Raw genomic sequence first — 6,721 nt, forward strand, 5'->3', positions numbered from 1 at the left:
TTTGTCTTAATTACAGTATCTTCTTTGTAGACTGTGCATGTTATTCACTCAGTGTAATATATAACTAATATAACCAAGTTGACCACATACTGTTAATAAATCCATCTATTACCGGTGATAAATTTAACCTACTGAACAGCATTACTTAATATTCTAAACCAAAAACACCCTAAACACCCAACAGATTGTAGGGTATAGTAAAAATATATTATTAAAGGTTGCTCTGTGCATTATTACATGTGGACAGACTGACCACTGCTGGTCAAATTAGGCAATGTGTCCTAAATGTTCATTTAAAGGGGAATTCCACCAGTTTTTTCAAAGCTCTGCATAAGTGTTTGACATGGTTTGGTGTGAGACAGTTGATTGTAGAGACTCAGATGTTTTTACATTGGTGGTGATAGGAACGGGGGGTTTAAACAACAAAAGAACAGACGGATAAAGGAAACACATTCTGTTTACAGTTGTGTTAAATACGATCAAGATCCATCTCCATCTCCCACTTCCTGTGTCCAGTATCTGGATTGTATCCTGATAAGATTTTAGCCACATGCATTTACACTTGGTAGTCAAATGCGTCTCCAGATTAGATAAGGACACGGATCATGTACCCAGTGATATAATGCATGGGGAGGAGTTCCAGTTACACTGTGAAGAGTTTTGGTTGTACCAGTAGGAGTTTCGCTTGTACTAGGAGGGGTTTCTGTTGTACAGGGAGGAGTTTCAGTTGTACTGGGAGGAGTTTTGGTTGGCGAATGTGTTTTCGAGAGACAGGTGTGTTTACACTGCTGTAATGTGGCTCAAATGTGTCTCAGTCAACCTCCTTAAGTGGTTTGAGTGATCAGATTCGTATCTGTTTTAAAAGCATCTTAGGTGCGTTTACACTTGCATTTGTATGTGGTTTGGCCTCATCCGGATATAATCCTGATACTCAAGACACATGAAGTGACCAAGTGTAAACAGGGTCAAAGAAAGTCCATGCATTTAAAACCTAATGCAGTGTGACAGGTCTTGATTCAACAGGGCAGATTTGAGCAAACATCTCATCTCAGCTGGTACCCATATGGTTTACATAGGACAGTAGTACTCAAGTCTGGACTCGAGATATTTTTAAATAAAGTATTTATACTCAGGCTCGTCTTGTTTAAACGCTTTTCTGTTTGTGTAGCTAAATAACCTACAGCCACCATGAAGCTAAATCAAACATTTGTTCATATAGCAGGTCTGTTCCATGTAAATGCGACAGTGCATTATTCCAAACATGGCATGAATTACAGAATACAAGCCACTTTAAAATGTAATGACAGCACAGCTATACTGCTTTACACATTTTTGAAAAATACTATCAAAAACTATGAATAAATTTTTTTCAATATTTGTATAAATCCGGTAAAACTGGGTTCATTTTGTTCTCTTTATAATGAAATATGCAGTTGGTCAGTGTCTACAAGCGCTGACGATATCCATGATATGTTATATTGCCCAGCTGTACTTAAAACAAGGTAAAATCAGTGTGATGGATCTTGTACTTTTCATTTTGGCACATTTTCTGCATGTTACTGTTTAAATCCAATCTTGCATTTCAGTGAGCCAAATACTTTTGAAGTACAAAAAAAGGGTAAGTGATGTGAAAACAGTGTAATGGAAGTTTTGCTTTTCATTTTGGCTCTTATTCCACATGACATTGTGAAAAAGACACATCATGTGTGCATTGCATTTCACTGTGTCACTGCTGGACTGAGAATAGTCCAGCAACCAAAAACATCCAGCCAACAGCGTCCTGTGGGCAGCGTCCTGTGACCACTGATGAAGGACTAGAGGATGACCAACACAAACTGTGCAACAGCAGATGAGCCATCGTCTCTGACTTTACATCTACAAGGTGGACTGACAAGGTAGGAGTGTCTAATAGAGTGGACAGTGAGTGGACACAATGTTTAACTCCAGCAGCACTGCTGTGTCTGATCCACTTAGACCAGCACAACACACACTAACACACCACCACCATGTCAGTGTTACTGCAGTGCTGAGAATGATCCACCACCCAAATAGTACCTGCTCTGTGAGGGTCCATGGGGGTCCTGACCACTGAAGAACAGGGTAAAAGGGGGCTAACAAAGTATGCAGAGAAACAGATGGACTACAGTCTGTAACTGTGGAACTGGGTACTTACTAGGAAACTTTGTAAACTACGTTGGAAATTATACAGCATCTACCATGGAGAGTGATGCTGGTAGACTATGGAAAAGAGACCCATCACTATAGCCCGATATCCAGACCCTAAACACCCCCTTGCTCTGGTTTTGGACAGACAGAGACGCTGCTATCAGCATATGCCACATATCAAATATAGAGGCTGAGAAAAGGGACGCAGTTAAAGGCAAGAGAGTGGTAGAAGTGGTCAGTAGCAGCAGCCCCCTCTGCTGGCCAAAACAAGCATAACGTGAGATGTCTGCCCGTCTGCTCTGCTGCAGGTCTTTCTTTCACTTTCCAAAGTGTTTTTATACACATAAAAAAATGGTTACATTTCCAGGGACAGCTGCAGCCGGGGACAGAAAAACAGGCACTGTCCGAGTGTGGCTGGTCAACCTATTCTAATAGTATGTTTGCGCTCGCTCGCAAAAGACGTTCCATATGTTTTATGTGAAGCTTGTGACAGACATTATCATATATCTGAGCTTGTATGTATCAGTGTTACAGTCACTCTTTCAGTAAAGAGGTCTGGCGTAGAGCTGCTGCCACTGTTTTACATTTCTAACAACTAACCGGAACACTGCTTAGACCACAGCTTGTGTTTACAATCAGTTATCTACAACTTCCAGAAGAGCTAAAGTGTCTAAATTGATTCCTCCCATTGTAAACCAAATCATGATTGGTTGGTTCCTCTGTCACTTCCTAATTATGCTAGTTGTTAATCTAACATGTAAGGCCTTCAGTTCAGCTCTTGAAGTCCTAGCCAATGCACGGCTGTATCTACCTAGACACCACAGAGATAAGAATCCTGATTGGACAGTTTTCCGTTGGGCAAGTAAAGACAGAGTTTAAATACATCAAATATGATAATTCTTTTAAATAAAAATGTACTAAAAATTATATGTGATTTTTTTTAATACACAGAAATTATTAGACCTTCTGTAAATGATTAAAAAGTCGGATTAAGTGCTTCTGGACATGGCCACCTAGATCATCTCTTGTCCTAGCTCTTTCTCTCTCTCTCTCTCTCTGTGTTACTCTCTGTCTGACAGGTATTATTCAGATAGCATCCACAGTGTCGTATTTGTCTTAATTACAGTATCTTCTTTGTAGACTGTGCATGTTATTCACTCAGTGTAATATATAACTAATATAACCAAGTTGACCACATACTGTTAATAAATCCATCTATTACCGGTGATAAATTTAACCTACTGAACAGCATTACTTAATATTCTAAACCAAAAACACCCTAAACACCCAACAGATTGTAGGGTATAGTAAAAATATATTATTAAAGGTTGCTCTGTGCATTATTACATGTGGACAGACTGACCACTGCTGGTCAAATTAGGCAATGTGTCCTAAATGTTCATTTAAAGGGGAATTCCACCAGTTTTTTCAAAGCTCTGCATAAGTGTTTGACATGGTTTGGTGTGAGACAGTTGATTGTAGAGACTCAGATGTTTTTACATTGGTGGTGATAGGAACCGGGGGTTTAAACAACAAAAGAACAGACGGATAAAGGAAACACATCCTGTTTACAGTTGTGTTAAATACGATCAAGATCCATCTCCATCTCCCACTTCCTGTGTCCAGTATCTGGATTGTATCCTGATAAGATTTTAGCCACATGCATTTACACTTGGTAGTCAAATGCGTCTCCAGATTAGATAAGGACACGGATCATGTACCCAGTGATATAATGCATGGGGAGGAGTTCCAGTTACACTGTGAAGAGTTTTGGTTGTACCAGTAGGAGTTTCGCTTGTACTAGGAGGGGTTTCTGTTGTACAGGGAGGAGTTTCAGTTGTACTGGGAGGAGTTTTGGTTGGCGAATGTGTTTTCGAGAGACAGGTGTGTTTACACTGCTGTAATGTGGCTCAAATGTGTCTCAGTCAACCTCCTTAAGTGGTTTGAGTGATCAGATTCGTATCTGTTTTAAAAGCATCTTAGGTGCGTTTACACTTGCATTTGTATGTGGTTTGGCCTCATCCGGATATAATCCTGATACTCAAGACACATGAAGTGACCAAGTGTAAACAGGGTCAAAGAAAGTCCATGCATTTAAAACCTAATGCAGTGTGACAGGTCTTGATTCAGCAGGGCAGATTTGAGCAAACATCTCATCTCAGCTGGTACCCATATGGTTTACATAGGACAGTAGTACTCAAGTCTGGACTCGAGATATTTTTAAATAAAGTATTTATACTCAGGCTCGTCTTGTTTAAACGCTTTTCTGTTTGTGTAGCTAAATAACCTACAGCCACCATGAAGCTAAATCAAACATTTGTTCATATAGCAGGTCTGTTCCATGTAAATGGGTTTTTACTGAAGTTTGACAGCCTTACATGATGTTTAGTCTACTGTTGTCTACTGTTTTGGAAGAATTAAGGATAATGCATAATAAGGAGCCACAGAGGAGCTAAAGAGAAGTGTGAGTATCTGTGCATATGCAGATACATTTTATATTTATTTTTAACATTAATACATATGAAGGTCTGATGACCAATATTATAAAAAAACTATTACTTACAGAATATTGCAGAATGATAAACATTTGCAAAAAATTAACAGCTGTGTAAATAGCATTATCTAACAGCAGAGTTACTGTAATACAGTGAGGAGGTTTGTTGGTCAGTTTGAGTGTAAAATGTGAGTGTCTACCGTAGTTAATGAGCTACAGCTCTGGGGAAAAAGCTGTCAGCATGTCTGGCTGGTTTTGAAGGTCCTGAATCTTCTACCAATGGGGAGTATCTGGAAGAGGTGATGGCGGTCATGTTCTTCTCCCACTTCAGGTCCCTGGATACGGAGGTGCTGAGGAATTTGAGCAACTCCACAGTGGAAATTACAGAGGCATTGATATTTGGGGGGTGGGGTAGGGAAGGAGGGTTGAGGGTTCACCAGAAGTCCACCTCCATCTCTACAGTCTTTTGCATGTTGAGCAGCAGGTGGTTGGTGCTGTGCCAGGAAACCAACTTCTCGACTTCCCTTCTGTAGGCAGACTCATCCCTGTCGTCTATGAGTTCCACCACAGTGGTGTCATCTGCAAACTTTAGGATCTTCTCAGCTGGTTGCTTAGAGACACAGTCATTTGTGGAAAGACTGAAGAGAAGGGGTGAGAGCACACAACATGGTGGTACACCAGTACTGAGGTTTCAGAGGGTCTGATATGTGTTTTCCTAGCTCCATCTGCTGTCTCCTGTATGTCAGGAGGTCCACCAGCAGATGGGATCTGACACTGACATCTGGGACAGTTTGACCTGCAGCAACTCTGGCACTATAGTGTGGCATGCTGAGTCCACAAACAGAACTCTAACATGGGGTCCAGGACTGTTGAGACGCTATAGCATGATTTGCAGGGCCAAGTTGACTGTGTGGTTGACACACCTGTCAGACTCGCAGTAAGAAAGACTTTAAATAGCACAAATATTTGTTGATGTTGGTTTAAGATGCATAAACATGTTGTCTGTGGTGTTCTGAGCTTGGCTGCTATGTTCATTAAAACAGCATTTGTATGAAGTACTATGTTTCCTGCTCTGATGTTACACTGGTGTCAGAAGTGGGATAGTGCCCTCCAGTGATACGGCAAAGCTCAATGGCAGAGCTGACCCAATGACAAAGCTGGTGCAAGGCCATCAAAGCATGCCTGTAGGCCTGGACCAGTGCAAGGAGGCACAGGGCAGGTGTGGTAAGGCTCAATGCTGGAGGCAGTGCAGCAAGGCACAACTGTGGTGCCAGCGAAAAACAAAAGCAAAACTGTTAAAGGCTTCAGCATGGAGGCACCACAGACAGCAGCAAAGTGGTTGGTGAATCGGCATTGCACAGAGGAGGAGGAAGCAGAGCTCTCTTGTCCCTCCACTCCAATGCACCAATGGAGAGGACGGCCACAGAGCTGCAGTTTGGCTGCCCACCAGTGATAGAGGGGGATGGTACGTGGCCCTGAGCGAGGACTTGGGGCCACTCGCTGCCGAGGAGCCAGTGCCCCCGCTTGTGCGGGCTGGGACTTTGCGCAAGCCCAGGGACTTGGCTCAAGTTGGTGGGTCACCGGGACATTGATCTTTGAAGCGGGGGCTATGTAGCAACCTGCTACTGGCCCATGATTACTAGAGTTCTTATCACTGTCTAGTTACAGGTGTCAGAAGATGGCCTCATAAACACCAGTGAGCTTCTTCACATAAGAAGATATAAGCTACATATATATGATTATATGTATTCAACACTCTGCGATAACTATCCACCTTACAGGTCAGGGTGGCTTTTTTAGGCCTTGGGTGGTGCTGGAGACTAAAGCCCTGTCAGAAGGACTGACATTATGCTATAGTGCTCAGATGATCTATATGAGGGGCAGAGCATGTGGCTGTCAAAGTGTTCTAACAATGTTTGGCACAATTGCAGTGAATATGAAAGGCCTATTAGAGTTGTGCTGAGTGTAGCTGCTACCACTTTTGGCTGGTGCAGGAAACAAATTTTATGTTGTCATTTATACCAGAGATGTACGGGTTGCTTGTAGTAAAAATATTGCTTG

This window comes from Colossoma macropomum, unplaced genomic scaffold (assembly GCF_904425465.1).
Source record: "Colossoma macropomum unplaced genomic scaffold, Colossoma_macropomum, whole genome shotgun sequence".
NCBI classification, from domain to species: Eukaryota; Metazoa; Chordata; class Actinopteri; order Characiformes; family Serrasalmidae; genus Colossoma; species Colossoma macropomum.